At 33.7% G+C, this 14129-nt stretch overlaps 1 protein-coding gene across 34 annotated transcripts in view; it reads right to left on the reverse strand.

Moving 5' to 3' along the window:
- LOC122629615 (voltage-dependent calcium channel type A subunit alpha-1) overlaps window positions 1-10579 on the reverse strand; it is a 105558-nt gene extending 94979 nt beyond the window's left edge. For 13 of the 34 annotated variants that reach the window (XM_043813226.1, XM_043813223.1, XM_043813217.1 and 10 more), the window contains exon 1: window positions 10410-10578. The gene's annotated coding sequence lies outside the window, so the exon portion shown is untranslated. Of the gene's footprint in view, window positions 1-10409 lie in introns of all 34 variants that reach the window. The other 21 variants (XM_043813228.1, XM_043813225.1, XM_043813242.1 and 18 more) reach the window with 4 other exon arrangements.
- Window positions 10580-14129: the final 3550 nt, after the last annotated feature.

Below are 14129 nucleotides of genomic sequence, written 5' to 3' on the forward strand. Positions count from 1 at the left end.
GAGAGAAATAGAACGAGAAAGAGAAGGAGAGAGAGAGAATCGAAATTTCAATTGGAGCAAAACATTTTTGTTGAAACTTTCAAGGTATTCGAAAAATCATTGTCAACTCGAATCAAAATATTCCACCTAGGACGTTGCAAATGCGATGAAATTCTCCGAGCGACGTGAAACTCGTTCTCTCTCGTAAAACCAAATACACCCTATAAAGCCCGTATTAACCTGCCAAGCAACGGGGACGAGAAATAGGTCTACCCGTCGTAACGTAGAGAAGAAATAATCGCGATATCGCATCGACAAACCGTATTGAGAAACGCAATAAAGGCGATGGCCTACAATTTCTATCGAAGGAACTCCTATGAACGTTCCCAGTTATTTGATCAAAACTTTCGACGATCGAATCGAACAGTTACTTAAGCTTGTTAATATACTCCATAACAGGTTTTATAAAAACCAACAATAATCCATTAACAATAAGCGAGAGACATCACGTTAGTGGTCGAGTGTCTCTACTTCCACGTTATCTTCGATCCACCATTAGAGACTCGAGTAATACCACGAGTTTACCGAAGGCTCCAACGCGAGACCACTCGATCCCATTTTCGCGCTAGCAATGGCGTGCCTTTATCCAATATAACACGTGCCACGATCATTTCTTGTCCCCTAGAAGTTACCTATTATTAACATGTGAAATTATGCGCATTAACATCGCAATAACAAGTTTTCATCGTTAATTCATATTCGAAACGAAGAGATGACTATGATCTTACACATGATAGACATATGTGATCCTTCCAAAGATCTGATGATTAACATTTAACAAAATTTAATTTCATTTAATCGATCGTAAAGAGCTTCGAGAGAGATCAGCCACCAGTTTAGCAACAGGTGAGCCTCGTTTAAACCAAGTCGTTCGTGCATGAGTCCGCGAGTAATCGATAGTAATTATCTGCTCTCTCTCTCTCTCTCTCTCTCTCTCTCTCTCTCTCTCTCTCTCTCTCTCTCTCACTCTTCCACATAAATATAATTATTACCCTCCTTCGTTTCCCTCTCCTATCAACTATATAACATTTAACATGCACGATGCGGTGATTCGCCAACGAAAATAAATTGTCACGTCATATTCATATATAGGTACGCATAGATACATATCCATATATGCACACGCATACTATATATATATATATATATATATATATATATATACATAGATAATTATTTGTATATGTAAATATCCTATACGAAAATAGATAGAATAAATAAAGAACGGAAAGCGTTCTATTAAAGAAAAATAAAAAGAAGAGAACGTGTTGTGCCACGTGTAAACCTAAATCCAAAAGAAATGATGCAAAAACAAGAAGTATTTTATCTTTTATATAGACACTATTGATCGCGATTTCCAGCTGATAAGAGTAATACGTAGATGGAATGGCGTCACTTTATACTGAAATATATATTCTCAAAGAACTCGTATTTACTTAAGAGAATGATTTTCGTTACGCGTTTACACAACCTACAAATACTTGCCTTCTGTTAAAATTATTCCTACAAAGAAATGAAGGAAGAAGGAAAGAAGGATAAAATCTACGCTTTTATCTAAATATATTTCGAAGCTGAGATAATTCTTTATAAGAATATATATGTACGTAGTATTTTAAATCGTTAATCATTTTAATTCAATCTTTCCTCTTTCTTAAATTAAGCGTCATTGTTCGCGATATAATACGAAATCACGAGATGGCATTCCTCTAAAAAGTTTTAAAATTCTCAACGTGCAACGAAAAATGTTGATTCGTTGAGAGAAGACCGAGGAGCACGTACTGGAAGATCCGGTGACGTTGTAATTCAATGTGTCGCGTGTAGAGATAACCAGCGAATATTTGTTTTATACGAAAAAAAAAGAATCTATCTATAAAAATATCTATAAAAATAGTATATGTATAAAAATAAAGTAGAGAGAGAGAGAGAGAAAGAGAGAGAGAAGTAATAAGTTAAACAAACAAAAAGAAAAAGAAAGAAAAAAGAAAAAAAATTCGAGTTAGCAAACTTTATAAAATGAATTCGTCCCGGTAACAGAGATTATAAATGAAAGTTAAAATAATCTTGACATCAGATATTTTCATCTCATACTATATATTTACACGTCTTCTTTCCTTTTTCCCTATCAGGAAACAAAATCGAAAATAAATCATTTTCCAAGTTTTAACACGAATATTACGTCAAGGACCATCGACACGAAAAGAATCTAAAAAAACTACTTTGGATACGTGAAGTAAATGTAAAGCTTTCCTTCACACAGAATGCATTTTGATCGAACTTCCTTGAAAACTCTCCAGATGATTTACTTCACCTAATATTTTTTTCCCCTTTTCACAGACAAGTAACTTTTGCGCATACGCATGGAAGAAGAGAAAGAAGAAAAGAAAAAAGCAATATGGCTTACTTTCTATCGGCTTTGCGCGTTTTAGAGCCCGTTATCGCGTACGGTGTCCTATTACTGATAACAACAAAGTTTAGCTCATCTTCGTCGACAACGAAACGAGGGGTCGTAAAAGAGAGAGGGAGAGAAAAAGAAGAAAGAATATAAGACAGAAAAACAAAAGAAGAAAAAGGAAAATAATAAAAAATTCACGAGAAGAGGATTCTTTGAAATTTTAAACGACAAAAGTCATTTTTTTTCTTACGAAGTTGACTCGACGAAAAGTAAAAATCCTAGTAAAAATCCTCGGATGTATGTATCTATGTCTGTACATATTTAACTATGTACATGAATTCGCATTACCAGGAATTAGAAAATTATAGGAGAAATCCCCATCTTAATCTATTCTACGATATTACGTTGTTATAATTTACGAAACACTGACGTAGGTAGAGATGGTAGAGACAATTAAGCTGTAGTATTAAACCACAATCTTATTAAGGAAGTATTAGAGGCGAGTATACTTGTATCTAGATGGAAAATTCTGCGTATAACGTGATCGGAACGTGTACGTGCATTACATGCAAATTAGTATGCAAAAGAAACATACTTATTTGGTTAATTGCGATTCGATCCGAGCATGACCAGTCGATCACGCAACGGTTTCTTTCAAAGCGAAATGTTCGATCAAAGATTCGTTCGATTTAACGAGCTCGAGGGTCTAGCTTATAAAAATAAAAAGGAGAAAGAAAAAGAAAAAAAGCAAACGAACAGACAGATAGATAAACAAACAGACAAACTAATAAACAAGCAAACAAACAGAAAGATGAGAAATTGATGCGAACCTCCAGGTATTAATTTCAGCAATTTGTTGAATTTACGTAGATTGGGTATTCGTATAGTGGAAAGCTTGTGATCAGAAGCTTGTGGTCTCGAGTTTTTCTTTGTGCATGGGAAATGCTGCGGTATATATTCTGGTCTAAGAAAACGTTCAATTTCTAGAACCTAATGGAAATAAACCAATGAGTGGTCTCTCTATTACTCTATATATATATATATGTGTGTGTGTGTGTGTGTGTGTGTGGGTGTGTGTATATATTGAAACTAGAGCGTGAAAGATTATTCCATAATATGATACTAATAAAGCTACTGTCTCTTTTTCTCTCTCTCTCTCTTTTACTCTCTCCATCTGTTTCAAAGATTCCGCTAACAATAGTACAATAATACCTTTGGAAAATAAGTCTAAGAGAATCCAAGAAAAACGCGTTTCTATGAAACGTCAAGGGACCGAACTCTATGTTCTCCTTTTCCTCTTCCTCTTCTTATTCTTCTTTCTCTCCCTTCTTCCTCCTCTTTTCATCGTCGTCGTACGCTTCTCGTACTAGCAAATTGGAGTGCAAGCTGCACGGCAAGGTTAATATCGCGAAGCACTTTGTACTGCTCGAACGAGGGAGAACGCTCGTTCCAGAGTATTTCCTTTGCCACGAGACAAAGGGTGTACACTGTAAACTGTAAGGTTTCTTCATAGAAATTCGCTATCGCATAAACGCGACGACATTCGAACTTTCGACGTTTTTATCCCATAATTTTTCTAACAATTTTTTTTCTAAACCAATTTCGTTCAATCGTCGATACAATAACGTCGAAGAAAAAACTTGAATTGTATTGAAAATTTCTATATCTATACAATGCATATATGCATACATGCAATTGGAAACAAAACTTGGCGAACGTCACCATCACGACGATACTTTTCATTCTCGCGTGTATCCATTATACATCTTTACTTTTCCCTTCATTTTTCTTTTTCGAATAATTTTTACTCCACTTTTCTAATCCGTGACCACTAGGGAACAACACTCTTGGCGATTACCGTCAATCTAAATAAGTTTCTCGGGAAGAAATACTACGGGCAACACGCTTCAACGTTCTAAAATAACAGCAATAAAAAAAAAGAAAAAGAGAAGAAATAATAATAATAATAATAATAATAATAATAATAATAATAATAATAATAATAATAGTGATACTAATAATAATAATAATAATAAATAAAGTAAAACATCGTATCATTTCATTCTACTACGTCATATGCAGTTTTATCGACGAATCGAAATCGTCAGTTACGTTGGACGAATAAACATGTTCAGGGATAAAAGAGATTCCCCTTTTTATTCCCAGGTAGGATGAATTTGCAATTAATATTGAGCAAACAAAAAGCTTAGGATTTTAATGAGCTTCGGGATGCAAGATACGCGACCGCGTTATATGCATCGCGCAAACGCGCTCGATATACATGTATACATATATATATATATATATATATATATATATATATATGCATATAAATATAGATAAACCTATGTGTAGGCGCAATGTGCAATATATACCTATATACCTATGAATACATATGCGTAGGCGAAGCATCGTCTGCGGTCCAGCAACCGGGCTTTTCCGAAATGCAACAAGTCGCAAGTGTTCTCTCTCTTGATCGAAGAGGAAGGCCAATTGGCCAAGAAGTGATTCCCCAAAGCAATTCTCCTTCACCGACCTAGTGTTTCATCTTCTTCTGATTTATAACGTCGAGCTCGAATAGCCAACCCAAACATCGTTTACCTTTGCTTTCTCCTTTGCTTTCTCGTGATAATAATTTTCTTTCCCTTCCTCCCTCGTTCCTTCTTTCTATCTGTCTGTCTGTTTATCTTGGACTTTTTGGTTAGCACGCGAGTTCACGATAGAATCGAAGAAGAAAACAAAGAGAGAAAGAGAGAATATAAGTTATACGACGTTTCGTAAGCACAAAGTTTCGAGAGGGTATATGAGACAGACAGAAAGAGATAGAGAAAGACAAAGAGAGAGAGAGAGAGAAAGAGAGGGCATACAGAGATATAGAATGAGAGAGAGAGAGAGAGAGAGAGAGAGAGAGAGAGAGAGAGAGAGAGAGAGAGTGCCGAATCCGCGTGCTCTCCCAGGCTCAGTAGGTTCGTCGATCGATGCCCCGGGCACGTTGCTATATATAACCATCCTGCTCTCACCCCCTCACGTCCACCCTACTTTCCAACCCCTCTAAACCTGCGCCGCAGGATACCCTGTGAACACCTGCCAACCACGTCTCCTATCTTTGTCTCTCTCTCTCTCTCTCTCTCTCTCTCTCTCTCTCTCTCTCTCTCTCTCTCTCTCTCTCTCTCTCTATCTATCTATTTCCCTATCTCTCTATCTCGCGCTGATCAAATTCAGATTCGACGATCGAATTTCTCTCTCGATCCTCTTTCACAACTACATATACAAGCGCAAAACGCATGGAAACGTTTAATTGCTTCACCGATGAATTTACTTTATGAGCGAGCTCGTTTTACGAAATGAGACATCGTTAACGTTAATCGCGTTTTATTTCGTATAGTGATTTATATTCCTTCTAGTAGATGACACAAATATGTATATATATATATACATATATAAGCAGATGCACATATAAGATAAAGTATAAAACTAGTGATATTTTCTATAATAATAATAATGTGCAACACTTGCCTACGAATGTGTTTATACGATTGAATTTTGTTGGAAATAAATTCTTGTTTCGTTTGTATTCGATCAATCTCTCTTCATGGTTTCAAGCAAATATGTTAACAATAGATACGATTATATATAAATGTGTGCATGTGGGGGTGTATATAAAAGGTATGTATATGTATCTATAGATATAAATATACAAGCTGTATAATTACGTAAAACTTGTCAATAACTATACACGTGCATTTACGTAATGCATTTAATATCGACATTTTTTATGAATTATACTGATGTAACTAGATTAATTTAAACGTAATTTCGTTCCTATTAGACTTAATCTTTTCTAAGATATCTTTGAAAGAAATTTTCTCTAATAGTAAACGATGAAACTAATTTTTAAAAGTTCTTACGATTTTGTAAATTTATTTATATTCTACGTAAGCAAATTTATTTTATGAATAAGACTTAACTGAATCCTTGAAATTCTTACACTTAACGATTTACTCCACGGTTGTTACTGCTATTACTGTTGTTATTGTCGTTGTTGTTGTTGTTATTGCTGCTACTGCTACCGTATTCGAATTGACGCACTATTATTCATTCACCAAATGGATCACCATCTCAATGCGAACGCATTTTGATTCAGTCCATTGCTATGTGTACGGTTTGTTGCGTGTACGTATGCTATATACTACGATTTATCTAGGACCATTACGTTTATATGCTCCTTCTGAAGCATTTTCAATGCATTGTGATGTATACTATTCAAAACAAGTCGAATTCTGATTAATATGCCGCTGCGATATGTTATTCACAAGAGTTCAAAGAGATATACAGCAAAGCCCCTACGCATGATTATGGTTTCTTAAAAAAGTTAACTATCGGATTAAACTCAAAATATCGTCAACTTACATGTAAAATTGTGACTGAAATATGTTTCCTCTACAACATTCCTCAATTATTTTTCGATCCAATATATTTTTTTGTAATGATATCGCGATCCAATTGTTTATAAGATAAATACAATTTTTAAGAAACTGTAAATCGGAATTACTTTCTATATCATTAAAACTATGTGATATTCTCGTGAACTCACAAGTACATTTTATGGAAAACTTTTTGAAAATTCCTTACAAATTAATTATTTTTCTTGCTTTGGTAGAAACTATCACTACACGATCTATTTGAAAATTGTACGCGACCTATAAATTAAGAAATTTCTCTATAATATATTAAGATAGAAAAATTTATAACATTGAATTGTTATTATTAGAACGATTTTCAAACGTTTCGTGGATCGAAATCTTTTACATTGGTTAAATAAATCAAAGGACATTTCCTTTCGACAAGAAACCGAGCGACAGCTTGACCAAGAATTTCCAAGTTTGCATGCTCGGAAGTAGAAAATATATATATATATATATATATATATATATATATACCTAAACATACGGATGTAGTTTCTCAGACTAATCACGTAACCTGCGCATGTGTGACACAATTCGGACTTCTCCACATCAAAGACTTGATTACAATGTTGCTGGCTGCAGCCTTATATGTGCTGATGTGATATCTACTTACTTATGTGTATATCTACATACATAGATATGATCCAAGTCTAACGGGTGCTCAAACTCAGTATAGTACATGATACGTTTGCTAAATACGTTTGTAACTTTACCGATTGTGTTACTGATCGATCACATTAATTTAATCATGTTAATTAAAAAAGAAAGGAAATAGAGAGAGAGAGAGATAGAGAGAGTATTAAGTCGAGATGCAATAATCCAATTAACGAAGACCTAATAACGTTATTAATTTTTAATTCATTGTGAGTAACTAAAATATTACAAAAAAAAATGTTTTATTAACTATTTTACCACCCTATGAAGATATCGTTACCACCTAACACAACTTTCACGTTAACCTATCGGCTGATCCAATCAAACTTCAACATGCAGCTGTGAACATTACGTGGTCGGATATTTCTTACGAAAGAGAAAAAGCGAGAGAGAGGCAGAAATAGCTCGAAGAATTTCGCAATTTAAGAAACTAATGAAAATATATACCTGCCGATATCGTATATTAAGTTTCGTACGTCATCGACGCAATTACGGGGAAAAAATACGAGGCGAAAAAAGAAAGAAGAAAGCAACAGGCTTACGACCTTATTGTGGATCTTCGGACAGTAAGGATAAAGTTCAACGTAATAACCGATAAGTATTGCTCTTTTATTCTATTTTCTTTTTTTTGTTTTTCTTCTTTATCTGTTTATTAGTATTTTATTTTTTCATTATATATATAGACACACACACACACACATCTACGATCAATCTGTTATTAAGCCATTCCGCCTCGCAAGTTTTCTCGTTAACGACATTTCATTCCTACGTTAGATTCGCATTCCAGTTCGTCGTTTCAAGATAGAAAAAGATTTCCAACTCTGAAAATCAAACTTTTACGTATTTCGAACGATAAATATAGAAGATCGTAGATCTTCTCTTCGTTCGATCAATTTCAGTAAGAGTAAATTATTTAAATCAATTCGATATATCACCTGTGGTATCTTTTTCTGTAAACGAAGAAGAAAGACCCGTTTATATGTAAGTTAGCCAAGAGACCAAAGATAAAAACAACGTGTGCATGATTGTCGAGAGTTAGCCAAGACACGACGCGAATTAAGATCTTAATCTTTTCGAGAAAAGCTCGAAAGCAAGTTTACCGAAAAGTGTCAAGTTTTACATCTGCACGCACTACTTAAAAAAACAGAATAAAGGAAAAAAAGAAAAAAAGAAAAAAGAAAACAATCTGTACATGTAACAATATATAAAAAAGTCGGAACAAAATTTAGTTTTCTACCTGACAATCCTCGCTAATGGTTTTCCCGTGAAAAATTCATTACACTCAGGGGACCACAAGTTTTTTGAAATAAAAAGGGAGAGAACGAAAGTGTACCTTCTTACTTATTATCTACACTTTTTCTTTCTTCTTCTTTTTCTTTCTTTCTTTTCTTCTTTTTTTATTTAGCGCAAAGTTTAAAAAAAATAATATAAAAATAAAGAGATTCGACGGATTAAATAATCGAATAAAAATCGAGTTCACACATTTCAGTTCAATCTTCTTTCAAATCGTTCGGCTACGGTGATTTTAACATTACTGTATATAATTTAAACACATACATTCACAAATTTTCATTTAGTCTCATTGTCAGTTCAATCACCGATTCGTCATACACAATTTTTTAAATGTAAATCACGAAAACGGCATGGAGACTGAAATATATAAAACGACCTTAATCGAAATGTCCGCACAAGTCGATCTTTTCTTTTCTAAAATAAAATTCGTAAAAACGCAAAATAATCGACACAATTTCTCTTCCAGCTGCGACATATTATCGTTTAGAAGTCCTTCTGTTAAACTATAAATCGGACGGGCAAGATAAAAAAAATTAAAAAATGATAAAGAACAATCTTATCGATGTGACATTTTGTCGATCGAACCAACGCGCTATACTAGAACACAGGAACTTGATATCAAACGTGCGATCAACGTTTACCTGGGCTACGACCTCCTACATATCGTACGATCGATTCGAAAGAAACATCTAGTTTTTAATTTTATATATATATATATATATATATATATATATATATACATATATATATTTGTCATCTTATCTACGTCTACCCAAAAATTATATATACGAAAGGTTCGAGTTCCGTAATCGATTTCACGATTGAAAAGGTCTCGAATTATCACCTTAAAGAGTGAACAAGAAATTTAATCGAAATAATACGATATCGAAAAGGATTTCCTAACGATAATTCGAGATCGTTATTTTAATCTTTGAAGCACAACTGTGAATAGCTAAAACGTGTTTACTTTGACTATCATTAGTCTGACTTATATTACATCGCGTGAGATACTCTTAACTGCAAGTTTAGTTGAGTATCAGATACCAAGAGAATTTCCTCGCGGTCTTCTTCCAATTTATTTCCTCTTTACTATATTTCTAACGTATTTTCTGCAGTTCTTGTATCTAGTAGCATCGCACTCGTAATACATACGTAATACATAAAATAGAAAAACAGCGACAACAGAACGTACGCTAGAATATTGTTCGATCTGCGATATTGCTTTCAACTAATTGTTCTCGTAATTTCCGTGACAATTTATCGATGAATTTCTCTTTGAGAAAAATAAAAAAAAAAAGAAAGAGAGAAAGAGAGAGAAAAAAATTCTCGGTTTTTACAAAAAAAAAAAGAGAAGGAAAATAGAGAAAAATGATTACACGTTTCACGACATTGCTAGAAAATAATCAACGGAAAAAGAAAAAAGAGCGGTACGACGAGTTAAATGTAATAGTAAAAACACAGTAAAACTAAAAATAAAAAAAAAACTAAAAAACTAAAAATACTACAATCTATAAGATCTAATTATAAGAGGTAAAATAGATTGTCGGAAGAGTCAAAATAATTACCTTCCACTGTTCTTCGATCCTCAGCCCTGTGGACGCTTCAAGAACGTAAAGCGTGAGAAATCCATCCGTCAGCTATCAGCCATCGTACCGAACGAAGTTCCTCAACGATGACTATAAGAACGATGTTGACCGCTTTGTTTCTTGATCACCACTACCGATTCACCGTCACAAAATAATTCGCTTTCGGCGTCACGTCGCGACATTTTGTATTGGACAATTCATCGAAAGAACTTGCCGTTCGTTACTTTTTATATTTGATGGAGCGCCTTACTTTGCTAGCTAGTTCCTACGACCTCTGAAAACGTAAACTTCAAAAGAAATAAAAGAAGAAAAAGTATAATCAAAAGAAAAGGAAACGCCGACGATATAGGCGTGCGTTGGTGATGTGTTTCCTTTATCGACGTTGTAAACACTCGCAATCGTGCAAGACGAAATAAAGAAAGAAAGATTAACGAAGAGCTGTTAGGGGGAGGAAAAGGAAGGGAAAAAAAAGGAGAACCGAGGAATCCTACGGTCTACGCGGTTAGACATAGCGCGCTTCCAAGCGCTCCACGGTCGCTACACTAACTGGCGCTTCCTCACTTGAATTTCGGGACGTCTCGGCTCGACCCGGCCAATCCGAGGACGAGCTTCCGATGAGAGGGTTGCACAGACGCATGACAACGCTCTAGCGCCACCCCCACGACGTCTCCTTTTCTACGTTAAATCTAAATCATTTCTCACAATTATAGAAACACATTTTCTTTTCTCACTTGATCTATTAACTCGTAATTCGACGTACGATTATTATCATTATTATTGTATGACCTAATCATCTTATAATGTAAACACAAATAACAAAACTATACAATGATTTTAACCAGGAAAGATTCTAAATAAATAAATACCTTGTCTTTATCCTAATCTTCATAACTGTCCATTCACCGTTCTATATTCATATTCTAAATTGAAATTTTATCTGCTAACACGTATTTTAAAAAATTTTTTTAAATATATTTTCGTGGGATTTAAGCAACAGAGCTACCTATTTAAAACAATAGGAACCTATTTCTCTTTTATCTAAGAGGTAAGAGGAAAATCAAATTTAACTGATTTTACTGCAGACGATAATCTTTGTCCCTGTCCACGAATTATCGACGTTTCGGTTGGTAAAAAAGATTGAATCGGTCACTAACAAAAACAGCGAAACGAAATAATTTGGAATAATATTATATTAATATGCTTTGATCGTAATAATATGTATTTATAATAAAATCGCGTGTGCAGCCATTAGTACTTACGCTCGATAGTACCTACGTTGTTTACAATAACTATACATTTTACAACGAAAGTAATATCGATTATACAGAACTCGTGTGGATATCGCTGCTTTTAAAATCCTTTCTTCTAATGTAAAACGTATTTTAAAAGTTTATCAAATTAATTATTAAAACGTGAAATAAATTTTTCGAAGAGCTACGATGTTAACAAGACGAGATATACGAACGTACTGAAACTTGTCTGTACCTATTCCGTTCTGTATACAAGGTCGAACATTGTTTTGATTTGTATATATTCAATAACTCCGATTTATTTTGCACGAACCAACCGAACGTATATACTTGAACGTATACATTTTTTTTTAGCAGTACTCTTCCAAACTACACACATTCTCCTAATCTGTACTATGTGTTTACACATATCGAACTTCCAAGAAAAAAAATTAAAACATTAGTACATTGCATCATCTATGAGCAAAAATTTCAACGCTATTTATTTTTTGTTGCAGCTCCTCTTGTAAGAATAAAATACTTTATAATATTATTTATTTCGTTATTTAACTCGTAACATGCGTTAAAAATAAAATAATTTTAATTTAATATTTGAAATCATTTATATTTCAAACATGAGGCCATTCGATATTTGATATCAAGAAAAATGAACACACGATTAATTTTGATAGTTTCCAAAAAAGTTTTCCTTTACATTCCTATGAGTAAATATAGCAACACCCTCTCTTCAAACGGGAAAGTTTCGATAAATCATACTTTAATGAAACTACTTATAATGCCTGTGAAGTGTAATAAATAAAAATATTTAAGCATTAGTTTAAACTTCTTAGCAGCATTCCAAAAATTGTAAGACACGATCAAAATAAAATGAATTCAATTTAATTTTTCAATAAATATAAATCGCGAACTAGGATAAGAATAATTAATAAATCAGATTACTTTATTAACATTAAAACAAATTAGAAGACACTTCTCAAATTAGAAGAATCTTCTAATATATGAACTATAAATAACTACTATTGAAATATTACATTCGTTCAAATATTACATGACTCTTACAACATAAAACTTTCTCTCAGCCTTCGTCAATCCTTTAATCGTAAAACATATAAATAGTAATCATATATCGTAAAACATATAAAGATCGTAACGCGAGAGAAACTTACAATTATTTTAATTTCAAATTTCAATATTTAAAAGTTCTGACTTCGGAACCTTTGGCCTCGTGTAATATAAACATACGCGACTTTTATTAGCTTTGACTTTTGTCGAGTTAGTATCCCTTTGTACTCCGACGAGGGAGTATCGCAGCTCTCTCTTTCCGAACACGAAATCTTAGAAATTAATACCTTCGATAATTTTATAATTATTTAAATAGTTTTTAATGTACGCGGAATACAAAAAACTAATATTTAAACAATTGTACATTTGTTTAACATTACAAAGATCGTACTGCAAGAAAAACTTAAAATAATTTTAGTTTAAAATTTTAATACTTTGAACTTTTCGTTTCGCGATTATTGGCCTTGTATAATATAAACATAAACGAACTTAGGATTAACTGTAACGTTTATCAAGTTAGTTTCCTTTTGTATTTCGACGAGTGCACATCGCAGTTCTTGCAGTACGCGTTGTCCAGAAGTAATAACAAAGCGTTAATGTAAGTATATTATTATATCACTCATTCATTGAATATTCTATATGATTTCTTTTATTTTAGAATTAAATGGTGAAATGGAGATACTTTCCCATCCGTGACGACAACAAAGTCGGGTCTTGGACCGACCTTTACAGCTACTAGTTCAATTGTGCTTTGGACCTCGACAAGGGAACTTAGAAATTTTCGCGAATGCCATCCGTGCAAGTATTAACGAACAGTTAATTCAAATATACAACAGCTTCTTTGATTTGAGACTTAAGTGCAAAGGAGGGATACTCACTCGGTTTCGAGAGACGACAACAAAGTGGGGTTTTGAACTGACCTTTACAATTACAAGTTCAGTTGTGCTTTGAACCTCGACAAGAGAACTTAGAAATTCTTGCTGGATGCCATTCCTGCGAGTATTAACGAAGACTTAAAGTAAGTATGTTTCTCTATCACATATTTGTTGAATGATTTATACAGTCTTTTATTATAACAGTGATACGGACTATTTTATTTCTATTTTTATATTTCACAATCTCCTTGCAGTCGGGCGCGTAACCATGAAGAAATCGAGGATTTGTATCGCTAAAACAGAAATAAAAGCAGTGTTTGTTCGTTCGCGTGTACACATCGCTGTTCTCTCAGTACGCCTTTTCTGCAAGTAATACAGAAGAGTTAATGTAAGTATATTATTACATCGCGCATTCTTCCAATAATTTATACGATTTATTTTATCTTAGAATTAAATAAAGGAGTGGGGCAGTGATCTCCCACCCGTGACGACAACAAATCGGACATTCGACC

Source organism: Vespula pensylvanica, chromosome 5 (genome assembly GCF_014466175.1).
Source record: "Vespula pensylvanica isolate Volc-1 chromosome 5, ASM1446617v1, whole genome shotgun sequence".
Classification (NCBI taxonomy): Eukaryota; Metazoa; Arthropoda; class Insecta; order Hymenoptera; family Vespidae; genus Vespula; species Vespula pensylvanica.